This window comes from Limulus polyphemus, unplaced genomic scaffold, assembly GCF_000517525.1.
Source record: "Limulus polyphemus unplaced genomic scaffold, Limulus_polyphemus-2.1.2 Scaffold102, whole genome shotgun sequence".
Classification (NCBI taxonomy): Eukaryota; Metazoa; Arthropoda; class Merostomata; order Xiphosura; family Limulidae; genus Limulus; species Limulus polyphemus.
In genome coordinates this window covers 961,666-982,473 of record NW_013665712.1, presented here as the reverse complement: position 1 = coordinate 982,473, position 20,808 = coordinate 961,666, and the positions used below count along the sequence as shown (strand labels likewise).

At 32.9% G+C, this 20,808-nt stretch overlaps 1 protein-coding gene across 1 annotated transcript in view; it reads right to left on the bottom strand.

Annotated features, from left to right (window-relative positions):
- LOC106470206 (proton myo-inositol cotransporter-like) overlaps positions 1-20,808 on the bottom strand; it is a 126,748-nt gene that overhangs the window by 54,682 nt on the left and 51,258 nt on the right. The gene's annotated exons all lie outside the window — the stretch shown is intronic.

Here is a 20,808-nt window from a genome sequence, read left to right as displayed (position 1 = left end):
AACGAAACCCGACAGGTTGTTATATTAATGAAGTATAATTAGGTTAGTTTTAAAAGCAGATAAATCGATATTCGAAGTCAAACTTTCCTAACTATTTCACCATCTTAATGACGAAAGTCCTTCTCAAAATTCCATGTTTTTAACTCCTCTCAATAAATACAGTACTTCTGTAGACTTGTGGATGTAATGATATACGCGGTTGCTCATGTTTTATTACAAATCAATGTGTATGTTTGTTTTTTGTTAAGCAGAAAGTTTTACAATGAGCTATCTGTACTCTCCAACCCACCCAACCCTCCCACGAGTATCGAAACCCGATTTTTTTAGCATTATAACCCCTCAGACTTGCCTCTGAGCTACCTGAGGGGGCGCAATGACTATGAATTGGCTCAGTTGACAGTTAGCTCTTCAAAATAGTTTTGTTTCGCGTATAAAAAGAATGAAAAAATATGAGATGAATTACATTTATTTTTTAAAATAATCTATAAGATTTTAGTTTCATAAGTTACGTTGTTTGTAAAGTTCTAACAGTTAATTTACGTGTATTTATTTAAATAAGCTAAACACGTGATCGTTTTCACAATAAGAACACCACGAGGAGGCGTTAATTAAACGAATTATTTGTGCTAGGTACTACCAATGTTTTAGCTTCCAGTATCTTAATACGGCAGTAAGTGCGCGTTATTATTGGGGCTAGGTTCTACCAATCTTTTAGCTTCCAGTATCTTAATATGGCAGTAAGTGCGCGTTATTATTGGGGCTAGGTACTACCAATCTTTTAGCTTCCAGTATCTTAATACGGCAGTAAGTGCGCGTTATTATTGGGGCTAGGTACTACCAATCTTTTAGCTTCCAGTATCTTAGTACGGCAGTAAGTGCGCGTTATATTCAATTACACACCAAAAAATATGCCAACTTAATAGCATGTACGATTAAAACATACGATGTTAACCAAGCTACGTCTACAAAAACAATAATAAGCGATTAAGCAACAAAGCTGAATGAAAACTAACAAGCTCTCTATTAAAAACAATATGACATAAGGCTAACGAAGTAACTACTCAAAATTCACAATTGCAAAAATTAAAATTGCTTTTCAAATTTCTCACGTAATTTCTAAAATCAAACTCAGTTTACTGGTATGAAAATGTAAATATTCAGCCTGGAACGCTACTTGAAGGATCAGAAAGTAGATCATTTACTTTTATGGTGTTGAGGTTGCTCGGTGTTCTTTTAATCCGTGACTGCCTGTCCTTTAGTATCTTCGTTGAAAGATCGTTTCAAGTCACATGTAAATATCTAATCACTTACATAATTAGTAAACTGATGTGTTCGAAGTAACGCATGAATATATACTGGTGTAATAATAGGTATGTAAGAATTCAACTATTAATCATATCTCGTTCTGAGCTTTCCGTGACAGGCGAAGTAGAAGATGTATCCCTAATATCTTTATGTCCAACCATATCTATTTCATGCCTCGTTAGACTACTATGATTAGTTTTCTCGTGCGTATCAAAAGATGTAAAGTAATCAATGCGTTACTGTATTCGACGCCACAGTAACTAAATACGTTAATTTTGAATGTATACTTCCATATCTTCATCATCTATAAAACATTATAATGTAACATCCTGAAGATATAGTTCCATATCTTCACCATATATAAAACATTGTAATGTAACACCCTGAAGGTATACTTCCATATCTTAATCATATATAAAACATTATAATGTAACATCCTGAAGATATAGTTCCATATCTTCACCATATATAAAACATTGTAATGTAACATCCTGAAAATATACTTACATATCTTCATCATATATAAAACGTTGTAATGTAACATCCAAAGATGGAATTTTTACTAATGATCCAGAATTGAATCTAGTTTTTTAAGGTTTTAGAAAGACCTCAGAATATTTTTCGCAAAAACAAATTCCAACATGGTTTTATCTTTAATCACAACTACCTTATCTCAAAAGTATTTATTGATGTTAAACTAAAAGAAAATTTCCTTTCTGGTCAGTCACCGTACAAAATCAACCTGAATAGTTCACATTTCCTCCATATTTAAGTTATTTTTTTATTTCACGTAACGATGATTGGACTGTGTTTCTTGCTAATTGTTCTTGCTCTTCAATACACAAAATTAGCTGATTGGGGTAATCTGTTATATAAACTTGAAACAACCAAGTTGTTTGTTTGTGTTTGACATTGTCGGCAGTTGGTGGTTTGTTTTGTTTAAGCGCAAAGCTGCACAATGTGCTGTCTTTGCTGTTTCCACCAAAGGAATCGAATCCCGATTTCAGAGTTATAAGTCCTCAAGTTTACTGTGAGCTACAGAAAGAGCGCAGTTGGTAGATAAAAAAAATCTGTGTTGTTTTTTACGTAAAGTTCTTTTGTAGCCATTGATTGTTTCCGGTTATATTGGCATCTATCAACTAGCTATGAAGTTTCGTTTTGAAATCAGAAACTCCAAAGAACCCGGAGAACAGGCAATCATATGATTTGGATACCTCCTCTTCTTTTCCATTTTGTTGCGAAGTTTCAAATTTGTCAAAATACATATTTACTGCGGTAGTTACTTTCCAATAAACAATTACGAGGTTGCATTTCTAAGCACTAGATATGTAAACTTATTCACCCCAGTGCTTCATTGAAAAAATGAGAAAGAAAAAATATCTAACACAAATTTATATTTAGCTCTACAAAAACAACTGAAAGAGTTTCAAAATAAGTAGGGCTGTAAATAACTAAATTGTGGAAGCTTACCAACAATGAAACAGACGTGTAGATATCACATGTCTTCTCTTTCGTTTGTTTCACCGGAACGTAGATATCACACGTCTTCTCTTTCGTTTGTTTCACCGGAACGTAGATATCACATGTCTTCTCTTTCGTTTGTTTCACCGGAACGTAGATATCACATGTCTTCTCTTTCGTCTGTTTCACCGGAACGTAGATATCACATGTCTTTTTTTCCGGTGAAACAGACGAAAGAGAAGACATGTGATATCTACGTTCCGGTGAAACAGACGAAAGAGAAGACATGTGATATCTACGTTCCGGTGAAACAGACGAAAGAGAAGACATGTGATATCTACGTTCCGGTGAAACAGACGAAAGAGAAGACATGTGATATCTACGTTCCGGTGAAACAGACGAAAGAGAAGACACGTGATACCTACGTTCTCATAGTATTTTAATGCACCATTTTGGAGCCTAACATCTAAACAAGACTTTTGTTTTGAAACAACTGGCGTCTGGATGCTAAAGATATTTTGGCAAATCCTTTGGAATTCAGTGTAAGTCATGTAATACGCATAAAACATTCAACCAATCAATGAATCTTCGCATGAAAATTAAATGTATTTTTCATATTCAACCATCAAAAAGAAGATAAAAAAACAGCAGTATCGACATTTCTTAGTTACTGTGATCTGGTGCTGAAGCAAGGTTATTTTTTTCTTTAGCACTACCTTAAATCCTTACAGAGTATTCGTTCTTTCTTGGTAAATGATCAGATATACACACTTTTCAAGGCATGTCACTGGAAATGATTTTTACACTAAATACTTTATTACTACAGGGACACATTTCGATCTTTGATCACGTAATATTATGGGACTAGAATTATCCTAACATGTCAGCAGGTTGATATATTTAGTCGATGCATCCAATATTGCTGTCAGAATAATGGTCCCATATATTGAAACTAACAGTACATTCCATATCGTTATGATATGACGGTTCAGTAATGTTTCAAAATGACACCTGTGGTGATAAGCATCGAGCTATGCAATAATGAGGTCATGGTAATATGTCTCGATGATGGTAGGGTATTGAAAATATAAAGTATCTATGTACGAAGAAAGCATCTGACTGTTCTTGTTCTTGAAATAATATATATATATATATATAAGTATGCTTTCGTTCAACACTTTCATATTAATTCGGGTTATGGAATTTTAACTTGAATAAGGTTTTCTCAGTGTATTAACGTAACATGATTTATGATAAAAGTATAAGCAAACAGGAGAAAATAAACGCTAGGACCTTTAACATCTCGGTAGTTTATCATTAGCTTTAATCGTCAAGGAGAATGAGAAACATTCTAAGTAATTTCTAAACAAAAGTCCATTTATTTATAAACAAATTTTTATTGTTTCATATTAGCTACTAGCCTACTTGAGTAAGGAAGCAACTTATGCTAATATAATAATAGGTATGCAAACAACGACTTATAAACATATGGAAAAGTTTTATTGATGGTGAAACATGCTACATGTTTTGACAGAACATTGGTCTATCGAAACATGTAATATGTTCCACCATCAATAAAACTTTTCCTTATGCTTATAAGTCGTTGTTTGTCTACCTATTATTACTAGCCTACTGCAATACATAAAAAGAAGATACATTTGTCTTTAGAAATAAGTAGATCGATTTATCAAAATATTCTATCAACAGGAACTTTAAAAAGCGAATAACTGACCTTGGGGATATTGTACAAAATAAAAGTATATAAATATATGTTTAGTCTCTTAACTATCCTCTCTACCAGATCTTCGCCATCTTTTATTTATTTCTTTAAATTACCAGATATTGCTGTTGAGCTGAAATTTAGACGGAAAAAAAGTTGAACATTTGTTATCCTCTATCGAAATTCAATAAACTCTGCAACCGTTCGATAAATGCAAGCTTAGAAGCATGAAACCGGTTCTAATAAGGCTTCTGACCAAGCTTATTCTCGACTGGTTCATATTTCAATATGCTATGGGCAAGCGAAACAGGAAATGTAAAAAAAGAAAACTTCGTAAGTTAACGTGCCTTTTCATATTTTCTCCTATCGATATTCACGATACGTCTTTTTTACAAAAAATGGCGTTTTTTTTAAAGATGAAATAATTTCTGTGAAATATCTTTTTTTTTTCATCTAAAATTACTTTGAATCTTGCAAAAATTCATATCATAATACGGAATTAAAAGAATGTTTGTAATGCACGAACCTTTCTTTATCACTTACACTTACTTCTTTGAGTTTTATGATTTGATGGGCTAAAACTATGCCATTAATTATAAAGATAAATGACATTTTTATACATAAAAAATGTACCATTGAATCTGATGATGAACACACGAAAATCTCAACAATATTGATATTAAGGGTAACAGAGGTATCATGGTCCTAATGTCAACATAAAGTTTCGTTTTCGTACACAAAAAAATAGGAAGAACTTAAGCTAGCTGATTGAATAGGTGTTTGAATTCTTGGTCAAGATGAAAAAGAACAAAAACATTAAGGAAAAACACTCTTTTCGCTGACTTGAGGAAAGTATTTCATAGAATTAAAATGTACGATACACAGATGAGAAATTTTAATGCTAATTAAAAACCCATTTGAAAATTAAATGTTACACTAAATTCTGTGTCAGGGACTACTATCAATATGCATAATACAAATGCTGTTACTTTTTTTACACTTTCTAATAGTAATCTTACTGTATCGGTATGCATTCCATACCGTTCATTCCATTTCACTTGTCCATATATATCTTACAGTTAGTAGTAGACACTATATGTAGTGATGGCCAAAGTACTCAATAGGCAAAATACAAATATGCATGCTAAAAAATCAACAATGACAGAGATTTTTACTTTAAAAGATGATTGTCACTCACTTTAATTTGTTTCCCTACCCAACATGTCCAAAATCAATGCAAGAAGCCATCACTAAATATCAAACCAGAAAGTGACCAACCAACCAAATTGTTCATCTTTCTTCTTGTTTCACTCGAGATAACTCTACAACTACTTTATCACTAACGTCAGTTTAAACCTAAATCCTCTCTATGTGTTTCTGGGCAGTGCACGACGTCATCGCTTAGTCGTAATAACTAGTAGTAATTAAAAAAACTACAACATAATTCTAGTGTAAACGATGTTATCATTACCCCTTAAAGCTAGCTTTCTAATAGAAATATGACGTTCCTTTAAAAACATAGGTACAGGGTGAAACAGGAATTACCAGCCAATAATAGATGAGCATTAGATAACTGTAACATGTAGAATACTCAATCCTTTGTACACTATACAATCAATGTCTTTAGGGAGCCAACCCCTTTATTATGTACCAAGTGAAGGACTAAAAAAAACACATTATATTACATTTTATTATACATATTCATAGAATAATAAACTAACTTTCAGTCAGGAGAAAAACGTCACAAAACAAGTAATAAAAAACATGTTGTAAATGTAAAATGATGTAGGAATGATAGTGCCAAAAAGAATGCAAACAAGAATATACAGATGATACAGCTATACATCAATCATTCCTACATGACTTTCAATATCAAAATTTATTGCTGTTGTAAAATGCATACTTTAATGATTAATATTACTGCAGTTGGAAGTTATATATTCCTTACTGTTGGTATGTAGTTTGTTTATCATAATATCATGGTCGTGTCAGGGTGGGCATCAATGTAGTGTAACTAAGAATCTAGGACTTCACGTACAAGGAAAACAAAGCTAAGTTACTTGATTGTTACAGACTATTTCAGACTCTCGCTACGAAGGTGGTCGAATTGACCGATCTCGTAACCATTTTTTACTCATACATTTTACAGTGTAACATTAAATTTTAATATTGAAAATCATTTGGATTTGATCTATGTATAGCTGCATCATCCTTATATTCTTAGTTGCTTTCTATTTCGCACTGCCATCCCTACATCATTTTACATTTACAAAATGTTTTTTTTACTTGTATGTATATATTGTTGGAAAGGTTTCTGTGCAAGTCCTTGTAAAAGTTGTATATGATCTTATAATTTATCCAAAAACCTCAATAATTTTATAACGTACAATAAAATATGACTTTAAAATACTTAAAAACATATATCATTTGTTTCTAGTTTAAGCCTAAATAAAATCCCTTTTGCAGTTCTAGAGTCTAGGACACCACTAAACCTTCTTCTAGTTGTAAACATATAAACATGTATAAACTACAATATTAAAATCCTATATACCATACTATACTATACACTTCTCTTTCGTATCTTCTTTTTCAAATTATTTCGTTAAGCTATATTTACCAATTACAGTAATCTTTACACGTACTGATGTGATATGTAGGTGTGTTAGATGTTTTCTACTTGATTTGATTATAATGGTATTAAAATATATATATTTAGTTAGTTAGTATGCAGTTTTAGCTTAAACACATGATCCAGAATCCATGATCGAGTAAATATTTACTTTAAGACAATTGTGTTTAGCTCAACGGAAACTTGTCATGCCATAAAGAAAGCTCTGCAGCTAAACACATTCTAGTTAAGCGACTGTGATTCTGTATGCGTAAGTACGTACCCTACATTTTCTTTTTTGTTGAATAATAAAGATTGTTTTCATTTCTAATAACTTTGTCCAGTCTCGTTATTTCCCACACATTAGGAAAACTCAGTTATCAGATTCATGATTACTCTCCTTATTTTCTGCGCGAGTATTCTGTTATTAGTGGATCTAATATCTGAAGCTTTTCATGAAATCAGTTTTTTTACCTAAAAATATCACATTAGTAACTTAAGTTCAGTTTTGGTCACATTCTATTAAATTTACTCTCAATTCAGAATATCAGAAAGAACTATATAAACTCTTAACCTAAATCTAAACCATTATTTGACAAAAGTCTGTGTTTGTGTGTCCGATTACAACTGGCGAACCTCGGGGAAGATTATCACCAAACCTGGCATGTACTCTCATGGCACCCGGAGAGTGACATAGGGAGTCGACGCTCGGATGTGAACCCAGGGAGCTCCTATATTTTTCCTATACGTTGAACGGATACGTCAGCTAGTATAAATATACTTTCAAGGAAATCCTTCAATCAATTTTCAATCGTCTTTCGAAATAAAGAAAAAACGGAAATAATCCTGTGCCTTTGGAAGTTTAATTTAATGATAGAATTATATATATTTTTGAATATTAATCTTGTGCTTATCTACTTCTTTTATAGGTACGTTTGAACGGTACATTGAGTAGTGTGCCATGAGTATGTATAGTACATATTGTTTTTACTTCAAAAGTAAAATATATTACATTTATTCTATCTGTACAGATCATAAGTATATATAGTACAGATTCTAGTTATGATCATGTTGAAAGACTTATTTAATTACCAAGAAAAACAAGTATAGAAGTTAATCAAAGTCGTTCTACGTTACTAGATAATCATATTAGACTTATAGTAGCACATAATCAAAATAACCGGTAATTCTACATAATTATACTCGATTTGTCCTACGTAATGAAACTAGACTTATAAAACTACGTACTCAAGCTGCTTTACGAACATACGTAATCAAACTACGCAATAATTCTACTTACTCAATCTCCTTACAGTCTCATCTAGTCAAACTTGCCTAGAATCACAACAAATAAAACTAACTCATAATTCTGTCTAAGCAGCATAGCTTTATAATCTTACTAAATTAATTATTCTTAGAATACTTCTAGGCTGTATCTATTCATAGACTCTTTTCAGTCGTAAGAGAAGAGTAATTCAACCTGTTGTAATTTAGTGTTCCCCAAAACTTTAGCTTTTCTATTACACAGACAAGCTAAACGTTTATGTACTATGCGAATAGAAATTGGCATAATTAATGTAATTTAATTATGTTGTTATTTTTTGTATCACACTGATAAAAATGAGCAATGTAAAAATAAAAGTACCGGATATAAAAGAGCATTTGTTTGTATTTTGAAATTAAACATCAAGTGAAAACAGCATTCCACATTTTCATATAATTTAATATTTCATATTAAAACGTGTACTTATCTGACGACTAATTTCAGATTTTAATTACAAGTTTGTAAAAAAAAAAATCTTACTGAATTATCGAATTTACCATTCAAACAGATATAATTAGAAAGGTTTATTGCCTTGCTATGCAGTTCTTACAAAGACTAAAAATATATGAATGTCCGTATAATTAGTAGCGTACGTAACAAAATGAAGATTTTACGTTTTCGATGTAAGTTTATATAAATAATTCTTAAGTTACTTGTAATCATCAAAGTTTGTAACACAGTCACGACATCTGCCGATCGAAATCTAAGGATAGTTATTAGAGGTTCTCACAATTCGTCACACATGAAATACAGTCTGGAAGTGTGCGTTTTATTCAGCTGCTTACTAAGATGTACGGTGTAGGATTTTGATACAGGGCATTTGCGTGTTAAGGCGTTATTTTCTTTCAGAAAATATCAATGCATAACTACACATACATATTTAAGTACAAATGCGGCTTGCGCCATGTTTTTTTAAATATAAAATGAAAACTTTTATTCTTAAACAATTGTTTCTCCCACCTGAGAGACGTAAGTATCCATTTTTTATTATTCTGTTGATTACAAATTCTGATTTCTTATATTTTGTTTTATATGAGGTACGTTCAAGAACAACAGATACAAACACTACTACAGTAACCATCAAGTTGTCTTCTAATAAAGCTGTAGATTACTCCTAATAACACATGCTAGATGCTACTGATAAATCCACGGTGCAGTAGCAGATACAGGCCGAGCACTTTGGGGCTGTATGTGTTATAATGGTGACGGTCGAATCCAACTATTCGATCAACTAAGAGTTTTTGTGTAGATGACGATAAGAACAGCAGCCCTTGAGTAGCTTTGCACGAATATCCGGAAAAAATAAAAAATAGCATATAATTTGATAATTAAATCATTTCTTGTTAAACGATCAAAAGAATACGCAAGCACCCCAGTGGCACAGCGGTATGTCTGCGGACTTACAACGCTAGAATCCGGGTTTCGATACCCGTGGTGGGCAGAGCACAGACATCCCATTATGTAGCTTTGTGCTTAATTACAAACAAACAAGGATACCCGTGGTGGGCAGAGCACAGACATCCCATTGTGTAGCTTTGTGCTTAATTACAAACAAACAAGAATACACAAATGTAAAACTAAAGTAGAAGCGTTTTATTTATTGTTGATTTTTTTAACATAACACTACATAAGTGGCTGGCTACCTGCGCTGTGATTACGGCTGGTATCGAACCCCTGATTTTAGCTTTATAAGTCCGTAGATTTACTATTGACCGACGGGAGTTTAATAACCAAAAAACAGATGTGAATATCTTTAGAGCACAAACTATTATAAGTATTTTTAAAGTGGTTCGCTTTTCAAAGTCTCACTAGTTTTTGTTTCTTAACTTCTGTAGAAAATTCAATTGAAGTACCATTTGCAAGACTCAGAACTCAATCTTAAAGTATAACGAAAATATATCCTTGTCAAAATTTAAACGTTATTGTAAACGCATGCTTCACTTTTATGTTTTTGAATTTACTACGACGCTGCGCAAGAAAATTAAACATTCATTGTTAAAGGCTTTTCTTGTAGCTATATGTATAAAATTCATATTTAATCTCAGGTTTCGCAAGACTTCGCTTCATCTTGAAATCAACATATTTACGTTAAATTAAATCATATTCAATACCGAAAGGTTCACCTTGTTTGTAAATACAATGCATATATGTGTGTGTGTGTGTGTACGTGTGTGTGTATTGGATGTTTCTCCAAATGTTGTAAATGAAGTTAAGTGTATCAGAAAGAATATTATGTTGAGTGTAATATCTTACAGTCCATTAAAGCTAAACTGCTATTGAACACGCACTAGTTACACCCAAAAATCATACTGAAACTCTATCTTTAACATTCAAATACCAGGTTTAACACGCACTAGTTACACCGAAAAATCATGCCGAAACTCTATCTTTAACATCCAAACACCAAGTTTAACACGCACTAGTTACACCGAAAAATCATACTGAAACTCTATCGTTAACATCCAAACACCACGTTTAACACGCGCTAGTTACACCCCAAACTCATACTGAAACTCTCTTTAACATCCAAATACCACGTTTAACACGCACTAATTACACCCAAAAATCATACTGAAACTCTATCTTTAACATTCAAATACCAGGTTTAACACGCACTAGTTACACCGAAAAATCATGCCGAAACTCTATCGTTAACATCCAAACACCACGTTTAACACGCGCTAGTTACACCCCAAACTCATACTGAAACTCTCTTTAACATCCAAATACCACGTTTAACACGCACTAATTACACCCAAAAATCATATGAAACTCTATCTTTAACATCTAAATACCACATTGGACACGCGCTAGTTACATCCAAGAATCATGCTGAAACTGTATCTTTAACACCCTAAATACCACATTGGACACTCTAGTTACACTCCAAAATCCTTCCCGAAACTGTATCTTTAACACCTGAATACCACATTGAACACACACTAGTTACATCTAAAAATAATACTGAAACTGTATCCTTGACACCTAAATACCACATTGAATACAAACTAGTTACAATCAAAAATAATTCTGAAACTGTACACTTAACAACTAAATATCACATTGATTCTGCATTAGTTATATTCATAAATCATACTTAAACTATATACTTAACATCTTACTTCCACACTGAATACGCACTCGTTACGAAGCAGTAATAATATAAAGCATATTAATGACAAATAGTGAGATTATAAAGATTTAAGTATGCCACAATTTTTTATAAACTCTCAACAGACTGACTTTTTATCTGTGATCCATTTAAATAATTCCTGGAACTCTTACATTAAATTAGTCATTTCATTCGATTTTATTCTCGTTTCTGTTTATCTGTTTAAAAAACGTGAATTAGGACACTGACGATGTTTCCTAATCCAAATTCATAAACGGCATTAATTTTTGCATATAGAAAATTTTCAATCATAGAATACATTTAATGTAATCATTACGCTGTATTAGCAGATATTTGTCTATCAAAAAGAAAAAGGCTTTGTTAACACCAGATATTGATTCTCCCTTTAAAAACAGCATCTCAAAGTTGGAGCTAATTTAAAAAAGAAATGTTAAAGTTTTGTGCAAGATTAAGAGGTCGCAAGAAGAAGATCTGACTGGACAATATAAATAAATAGACCAGCCTGCTCGAAATATCTCCTAAGACAAAAACGAAAGGAGATGTAGGGAAGGTTTCCAAGTTGGCGCCCTCTACAGTCTGTTTATTTCTTTGAAGTTAAGCACAAAACTACACAGTGGGCTATCTGTGCTCTGCCCACCGAGGGTATCGAAACCCGGTTTCTAGCGTTGTAAGTCCGCAGACGTACCGTTGTGCTACTGAGGAGCTCGACAACTAACTGACACATTAGTCAAAAGTAATTAATCGTGAATCAAATTTAAAATAATAACTTACATTCCTAAAGAGGCAATACAATTTGAAGAGAGTTAGAAAGTGCACAAACCATTAGTATCAAGTTTTGAAATCCACTTAAAAAACAAACCAAAGGAATTACACGTCTATCGATCAAAACTAACTTATACAAATATTAAGTTACATTCCTAAAGAGGCAATACAATTTGAAGAGAGTTAGAAAGTGCACAAATCATTAGTATCAAGTTTTGAAATCCACTTAAAAAACAAACCAAAGGAATGTCACGTCTATCGATCAAAACTAAGTTCCAGACAAAATATGTTACAGAACTATCTTACTTTTTGGTTTTTATGCCTTAAACGCATTGCGTAAATTAATAATCAGTTTTAGATATTGTCGCACTAGCACGAACTTTGATAAGTTTTATGTACTTAGAGAAAAGAACGGTATTAAAATATTTATTCATTTTGCCTTAACATAGATTCATCAAAACTTTACAATTTGATTAAATATAATTTATTAATTCTGAGCCAACGTTCTGCTAACAACGTCAACAAGGAATTATTTCACTACATTCGAATTACAGTCTGTTCAGTGCAAGTCCGTAACTCAAATATACAAATATTTAGGTACATCACGAAGAAAAAGCTCAACACTGATAGAGATAACACATATACTATGCAAAAGAGTAATTCCAGTTGTTGTTTAAATACTTGATCAAATACTAAAACACTTACTATTTGCCTAAAACTGGTTACTAAATAAATAAACTTTTATTTCTGCGTTTAAAACAATAATTTGTAACCCAAAGTAATAAAAAATACAGATTTTATACGTACTGTTTTCGATATTTGTTTTCCCTCATTAAAAATTGTTCCCCAGTGACTTAGCGGTAAGCCTATAACGTTAGAATACGATGGACGTGATGGACATAAAGAATATAAACTATTGTTCCACTATGCGCTAAAAGCGAAACAAAGAAATCTATCGTAATGAAACTTACACCGTCATGTTTTATTTCTATTCACTCATTACTAAAAGAAGAAAAATTATGCACGCTGTCTGAAAACATGACGACATATTTTGTACGTTTTAGTAATACTTATCGAATCTCTCTGGCATGATAGTGCAATTGAAAGTGCTATACTTGATACGCAGATCAATCTATGTGTAGCATAAACTACGGCCTTTTTAAAAAGAAATTCTAACCAGAATTTTTAAAGTGAAGCTTCTTTACGACAGGTGGACATTAAATATTTTGTAATCTGTCTGACTTCTCTGTTGCTACAAATCCGTAATTATATTTTCAATAAAAAATGTGTAAACCACTTCACACACGAAAATACTTGTTTTTCGAGCCAAACATGTTGAAAAACGTGAAATTTGTCAACTTTTTCTCCCAAAGTGCACCTGGCTTTTAGACTTAATGAGTATTAAAAAAAATATATCTTTGAAAAACAAATCCTTCTTTATTGGTGCTCTTTTTTGTTTGTTTTTTGATAACCAAAAAACTACCAAATGGGCTAACTGCACTTAAGCCCACAGTGGGTATCTAAACCCCGGAGGAGGACAGTTCTTTTATGATTACAATGTACCATTGATATAGCGAACTATTATAATTTGAGCATATAGTTGGTATCTTAAAATGTAAAGATATTTCATACACTATAAGAAACCTCAAGTTCCAACAAACGTACTCATTATGTGAAAAGAGATCGTAATTCTCCGTATAGGCGGATAGTGTTCTTTTCTTCTAATTATTAGTATGTTTTTTTTTGTATCGTGAATCAGTTTTTGTTGTTGAATTTATACTACTGCAAATGATGTCTTAAGAGCACATTCGGGTTTCGTATATTGGTAAAGGTGTTTGGATCTTATGAGCTAACAACTGGATTTTGTGTATTCTAATTTGCAGATATTGAGTTTCACCAATATTATTGTTTATAATGTTGAAAATCATTCGAAACATTATTTCTTTTTTTTCTTTTTTTATACTTATGAAAATACTTTGCATTGTTAATACAGTATGTGGATTTGTACCAACCTAAATCTGCTAAACTGACCGAAACTCGTGTGATAAAGTTTGGATTATAGCTCAAAATATCGTTAACAGAGAAGATAACCAACTGGCGATCTAGTGCATTCTAATCATTGTAGATTTTCGTTTCCTAGTAGTGTTTTATACAGGGTTGACTTATTTTAGTTTTCATCCATACTGCTAACTTAATGTTTATCAAAAACCATACAGGATTTTTTTAACTTCTTCAATAACCTAGCTCTCTCTATATATAATGTAATTAAACTCTCCGAAGGTAAAAAGTTTAAAGTGATTATTATAGAACTTGATAGACGAGGATTGTTTGTTTCTTTGTTTTTAATTATGCCCAAAGCTACACAAGGGCTATGTGTGCTCTGCCCACCACGGGTATCGAAACCCGGATTCTAGCGTTGTAAGTCCGCAGACATACCGCTGTGCCACTGGGGGCGAGAGAAGAGGAAGCTGCAACGTTCTCTAAAATCAAAATTCTCGGCCCGGCATGGCCAAGTGGTTATGGTCGCGGGTTCGAATCCCCGTCCCACCAAACATGCTCGCCCTTTGAGCCTTAGGGTCGTTATAATGTGGCGGTCAATCCCACTATTCGTTGGTAAAATAGTAGCCCAAGAATTGTCGGTGGGTGGTGATGACTAGCTGCCTTCCTTCTAGTCTTACACTGCTAAATTAGGGACGGCTAGCGCAGATAGCCCTCGTGTAGCTTTTCGCGAAATTCATAAAATAACCTATTTTTCACTGGTTCCTTTCCTTGAGTGTCCTAGATATTCAGAGTAATTCATTCATTCATTTAACAGCTAATCATTAAAAAATATATTTAAAAAAAAAAATTTTTTCTTGAGTTCCCTAAACATTCAGAGTAAGTAGGGTACTGGCAGAGTCTGGTGGTTAGGACACCTCACTCGCAATCTGCTGGTCGTGGGTTCGAACCCTATCACTGAACACGCTCGCCCTTACAGCTATGGGGGCATTATAATGTAACGGTCAATCCACTAATCGTTGAAAAAAGTAGCCAAAGATTTGACTGTGGGTGATGTTGATTAGCTGTCTTCCCTCTAGTTTATTACTTCAAAATTAGGGACGACTAGCTCAGATAGCGCTTGAGTAGCTTTGCGTGAAATTCATAACAAACATTCCGAGCCATTTGTCACATCAAGTTTAGTATTCCAGCTACTCTAAACGAATTGTAAACCAAAAAATTTATTTTGATCATGAAAATGTAATTTTTCCTTCATCACACCACAACTCACAGTCTCACGTACACGTTCGTGGTCCCCAGCGGCTGAGCTAAAAATCGGGTTCGATACTTGTGATGAGCACAGCACAGATAGCCCATTGCGTAGCTTTGTGATTAACATAAGCCCATGTTAGTTTTTGAGTTATTCCATCTGATCACTATATATTTAAAACCTATGACTGTTACTGTAGAATGTTAAGTGAGTCTTGTGCTGCAGTAGGACCTAGACTATAATAATTGTATTCAAAATACGTCAGGAATACAAACATATATATGTTTCTATATGTAATAGCTTGTGTAAATATATACTGTGATGGATACAATAAGTAACACTCATACTAAAGAGTAGCGTTTATCTCTACAATATTATACATGTAAATATAAGTCGACAAATTATTTACAAGCTCTACAACGTTACTTAGACTATCCACCACCGTCCATAATTTTATACTACTTATCAAATGGAAGTTAGCAGCACCCTACTGTCCCCATTCGTGCCGAGGGATTGACTCTCACTCTTATAACATATTCACAGCTTAACCCTCTATTGCAGATTACGCAAAATAGCTTAAATACATGTTTCTTGAATTTCCTATTTAAATATGTCTAAATTGCACAAATATATTTGAAATATATTTTGGTAAGTTATAAATTGGTACGTTTCCCTAGAAGTAACACAGTTCAATTGAGGAATCAACAAAAATAATTCCATGATTAATTTTGATTGTTACCTTGAATTAACAATATTCAACAACAGAGTTAAAACATTTGTATGTGTATTGGGTAACAAAGACAGGTTTGTTTGCTGTACATTATAATATGTAATAGAGTTAAAAATGTGGGGAATATTTTGTAGTGTCGCACTGATTCGAAATCGGCTTGTCAGCTACGAAACCCACAAACGCCAGAACTGTTTTGTTCCGCATAGAACTAATATAGTTTTAGAATTCAATCGATTCATTAATTTAACAGCAATTAAATATATAACTGACAACTAAATAAGGTTTTGAGAAAAACATCAAAGTGTTTTGTTGTTGTTGTTTTTTGCTTGGATTTTACTTTAGAGAAAACTGAGATTCACATTACAAAAATTAAAGTAAGTTTGAATAAATGGCGTGTATAAGAGCTTAATTACATAGAAATAAATGCCTGAGATATCAAACTTTTATTGACTTACGTTTCCAAAATTATTGTTTTTGATCTCGGATTCAACAAACGTGTTTAGGATCTATATACCAAATTGAACCTTATTCTTAAGTACGGGTTTCCATGTGCGCAGAAAATGATCCTTGTTTTAAGCGTTCTTATACTGATACGTATTTATAATTGTAGGCTAAGTAACGCTAGCGCTAAAGTAGTCCATTAAAATGTTTATTACACGTAATGTTGTTAGGAAAGATCAACCAAACAACATAAGGTTTCTTAGACACTATTGCAATTAACTGCAGTGGAAGTTCAGATATTTATTTTCTTTTCTAGTCCCATACTACATAATATCAGTAGTATTTCCCTCTAAATGTTTCACAGCCATGCTTCGAGCGCGATATTACATCAGGAGGGAAACTTATGTTACCGATTACGATTTCTACTTTCGCGACTTTTATACGAAGCGCGGAGAGAATTAGAATGGTTGGTTTACGAGGAAGTCATTTCCGTAATTTCTATTTTTTTTATATATATATAAATATAATTTTGCTTGGGTTTATTTTACGACAATGCGTTATGGATTTAGGTGGAATTAATTTCTGTTTATAAGTAACGTAACTTAACCTTCAAAGCACATCGAATGACGTATTTTAAAATAACTTTATTCTGGTTATAAGTTTGTTCATTTGTTTGTTTAAGTTTTATAGATTTAAAAATTGCGATGCTTGTGATTATAGAAGAAAAAATTTCATGCTTCATTAGAAAGCCTTAATAAAGTAATACCATATCTGGTAGAAGGGTTCTAATACCGGGAAAGGTCGGTATTAGAATGGTTCAAAGATCGGTAAAGGTCGGTGTTTGGACTAATATTTTGAATAGCTTGAATGGGGCACTATAGTTTTCTAATTAAATGCAAAATAAATTGACAATGGGGAAGATTGATCATTTATTCGGTATTAATATTTTAAACCAGAGGTTCCTCGTGCGACAAATGGGTTAAACGGCCAAAACTTAGCACCCTAAAGGTCAAACACAGTCCTCCTTAATTTAGAATTTCGGATCAGAGGAGCGACAACCAGTCAGCAGAATCCGCTGCCTATTAGGTTGCTACCGTTATTTCCCGCCACAGTTGTAGCCCGTCCACCACAACTGAAGTTGCAGAGCCTGTTCAGTAACGCATTGCAGTTCTGGCCTACGATCCTCAGCTCGGCACACTAGCTATTAGGCTACATTCAACATCCAGCAAATCTCAAGGAAAGCTTTAAGATGTCAACACATTATCGCATTCACAAATTCTCCATCCTCACTAAAGCTTTTTTTTTGTTTGTAATTAAGCACAAAGCTACACAATGGGCTAGCTGTGCTCTGCCTACCACGGGTATCGAAACCCGGAATCTAGCGTTGTAAGTCCGCAGTCATATCGCTGTGCTACTGGGGGGCCCTCCCTAAAGCTGAAATATCTCCTGTTCGAACATTGTTTTTCAATTTGATGTGTATGTTTTCTATTCATACTGCAACACAAATATCACATATTTTTCTAGCTATTCATACTGCAACACAAATATCACATATTTTTCAAGCTATTCATACTGCAACACAAATATTACATATTTTCTAGCTATTCATACTGCTACACAAATATCACATATTTTTCTGAAAAATATGTGATATTTGTGTTGCAGTATGAATAGCTTGAAAAATATGTGATATTTGTGTTGCAGTATGAATAGCTAAGCTATTCATATTCTTATATTTCCTTTTTTCAGTCAACTTCTTTATCCACCTGAATTACAGTTGTGTGAAATTTTCTTTAACAGCGGCTTGCTTGCTATCATGATATATCGTACTGTTACTAATTTCGGTTATGAATTTTCTTATATTTTTAACATAATAGTTTTTCTGTAGCTAACTCTATCCGGATATTTCAATTACCTATCATTTAACATTATTAAACATGTTTGGAAATGTAAATGGAACATTTATTTTAAAGCTTATGCCATACAGTGGTATGCGTTCTATGGGAAATTAAATAACCCATTAAAGCCATTGTCTCAGAAAGAAAGACTTATTTTCTACCGTAAATATTTAATGAGACAAAATCCGTTATTTTAAAGAAAATGAGGTGTAATGAGGGTATTAACTATTCGATTTTATCAGCCTTCAACTCACCCTGAGTCATCACGAATTTGGAATAGTAAGAGTCTCCTTAAATCCGATGATAGTATTCCCTATTTATAATTCGGACTCAGGCTTTATAACTCTATGTTACCACAAGTCGAGGTACTTCAATTTTGTTCGCTGCGCATTACGCTGAAATGAACGCAATAGAACAATATCCAGGTAAGTTTAAAGAAAAAAAACATCGGTAAATTGAAAAGAACATATGATAGCAGCTGTGTTGGATTACAAAAAAGGAGATATTCGTGCAATTTCCAAAGCCCACGTGTCATGTCAGTGCACTGTAATCAATATCAGTAAAGGTTATACAAAGAATTGTAATCGTACCTTACGTATCTTCGAGAACACTAACACAGGTTCTGTTCAGCTACACCAATTATATACATCCACAGATACACAGAAAAAATCAATAATTATTCAGCGAGTGTCCTGAAACTGTAAATAGACAGATATCCTATCAGATATATATATACATAATTAGAAGGACGAGTATTAGAACGCTTGCTGAACACAATAATAACAACAAAGGTCTATAAACCGCATTAAGTCTTGATTTCTACATTAAAACTGAAGGACTGACTAAAAGTACCTAAAATACAATAACAGCCATGGTTAAAATAACTAGTGGAAAACAAAATTAGGTAACCATCGTTCTTTGTTCTAAATTCAATCCTTTGCAACGATACTGAATAAATATGCACTACCGGCACTTGTGTTTATAAATTATAATAAATAGTTAAAAACAACGTTTTGTATTTACACAATAAAAACATTATTGAGTGATATTTCTATTTTAAAATGGAAGCCGTACGGCTTCAATAAAGTTTTTATTGTGTAAATACAAAACGTTTTTAATTATTTATTATAATTAAAAAGAAAGATACTGAATAAGTCACAAATTCGTTTACTGTGATACCTATGATATCCAGTAAGTAATTCCAGTGGAAATTTCAAATGCTTTTCCTCATTTAAATCACAAAAGACGATTAACAGACAACGCCAGGATTTCAATAAGAAAATCTGGCACTGACATCTATATGAGTTTTAGACCTATCTTGAAAATGTTCCCTACATCCCTTGAGCATGTGACATGACCCACCCAACAGTTTCTGAAAAAATAATGATAATTAATTCACTGGATGTAAGTTCAGAACCTCAACAGACAAGTAACTTAGTCAAAATTATGCAAGATGCCAAAACATAGCTAATTACACTAATATGATAGAAGAAGTTCGAAAAATCCATATGTAAATTAGTCACAAAGATCGTTTTCTCGGGAAATATCTTGCATGAGACCACTTAATGGTATCATCAGTACAACATCCAAAAACTTCAGAGCTGGAAGGAAGCGAAAATAGTAAGAAAGCACCTGAAATCGTCTTCACAAAGGATTCATACTCAATTTACAGCATCCAATAAGGTCTATACATGTAGTGTGATCTTCATGAACGTGCATACTTTGAAAGTTCTGGGCCTCCAGAATCTTAGCATTACACGATGTTAGTGGAGTGATGAGAGCTTCTTGGATCAGTTTTGAAGTGATGGGCTAACATCCCAAGACAGGTAGGTTAAAATCAAACGCTACGACTGTGCTGTACCGACTGTGAAAATTGTAAAATATTCTGCAATTTAGATTGGCAGAAAACCTTTCAATGAAATATACATACATCTAAATTCCTATAAAACCTTTCAGTGAAATATACATACATCTAAATTCCTATAAAACTTTCAGTGAAATATAAATACATCTAAATTCCTATAAAACCTTTCAGTGAAATATACTTACATCTAAATTCCTATAAAACCTTTCAGTGAAATATACTTACATCTAAATTCCTATAAACCTTTCAGTGAATATACTTACATCTAAATTCCTATAAAATCTTTCAGTGAAATATAATACATCTAAATTCCTA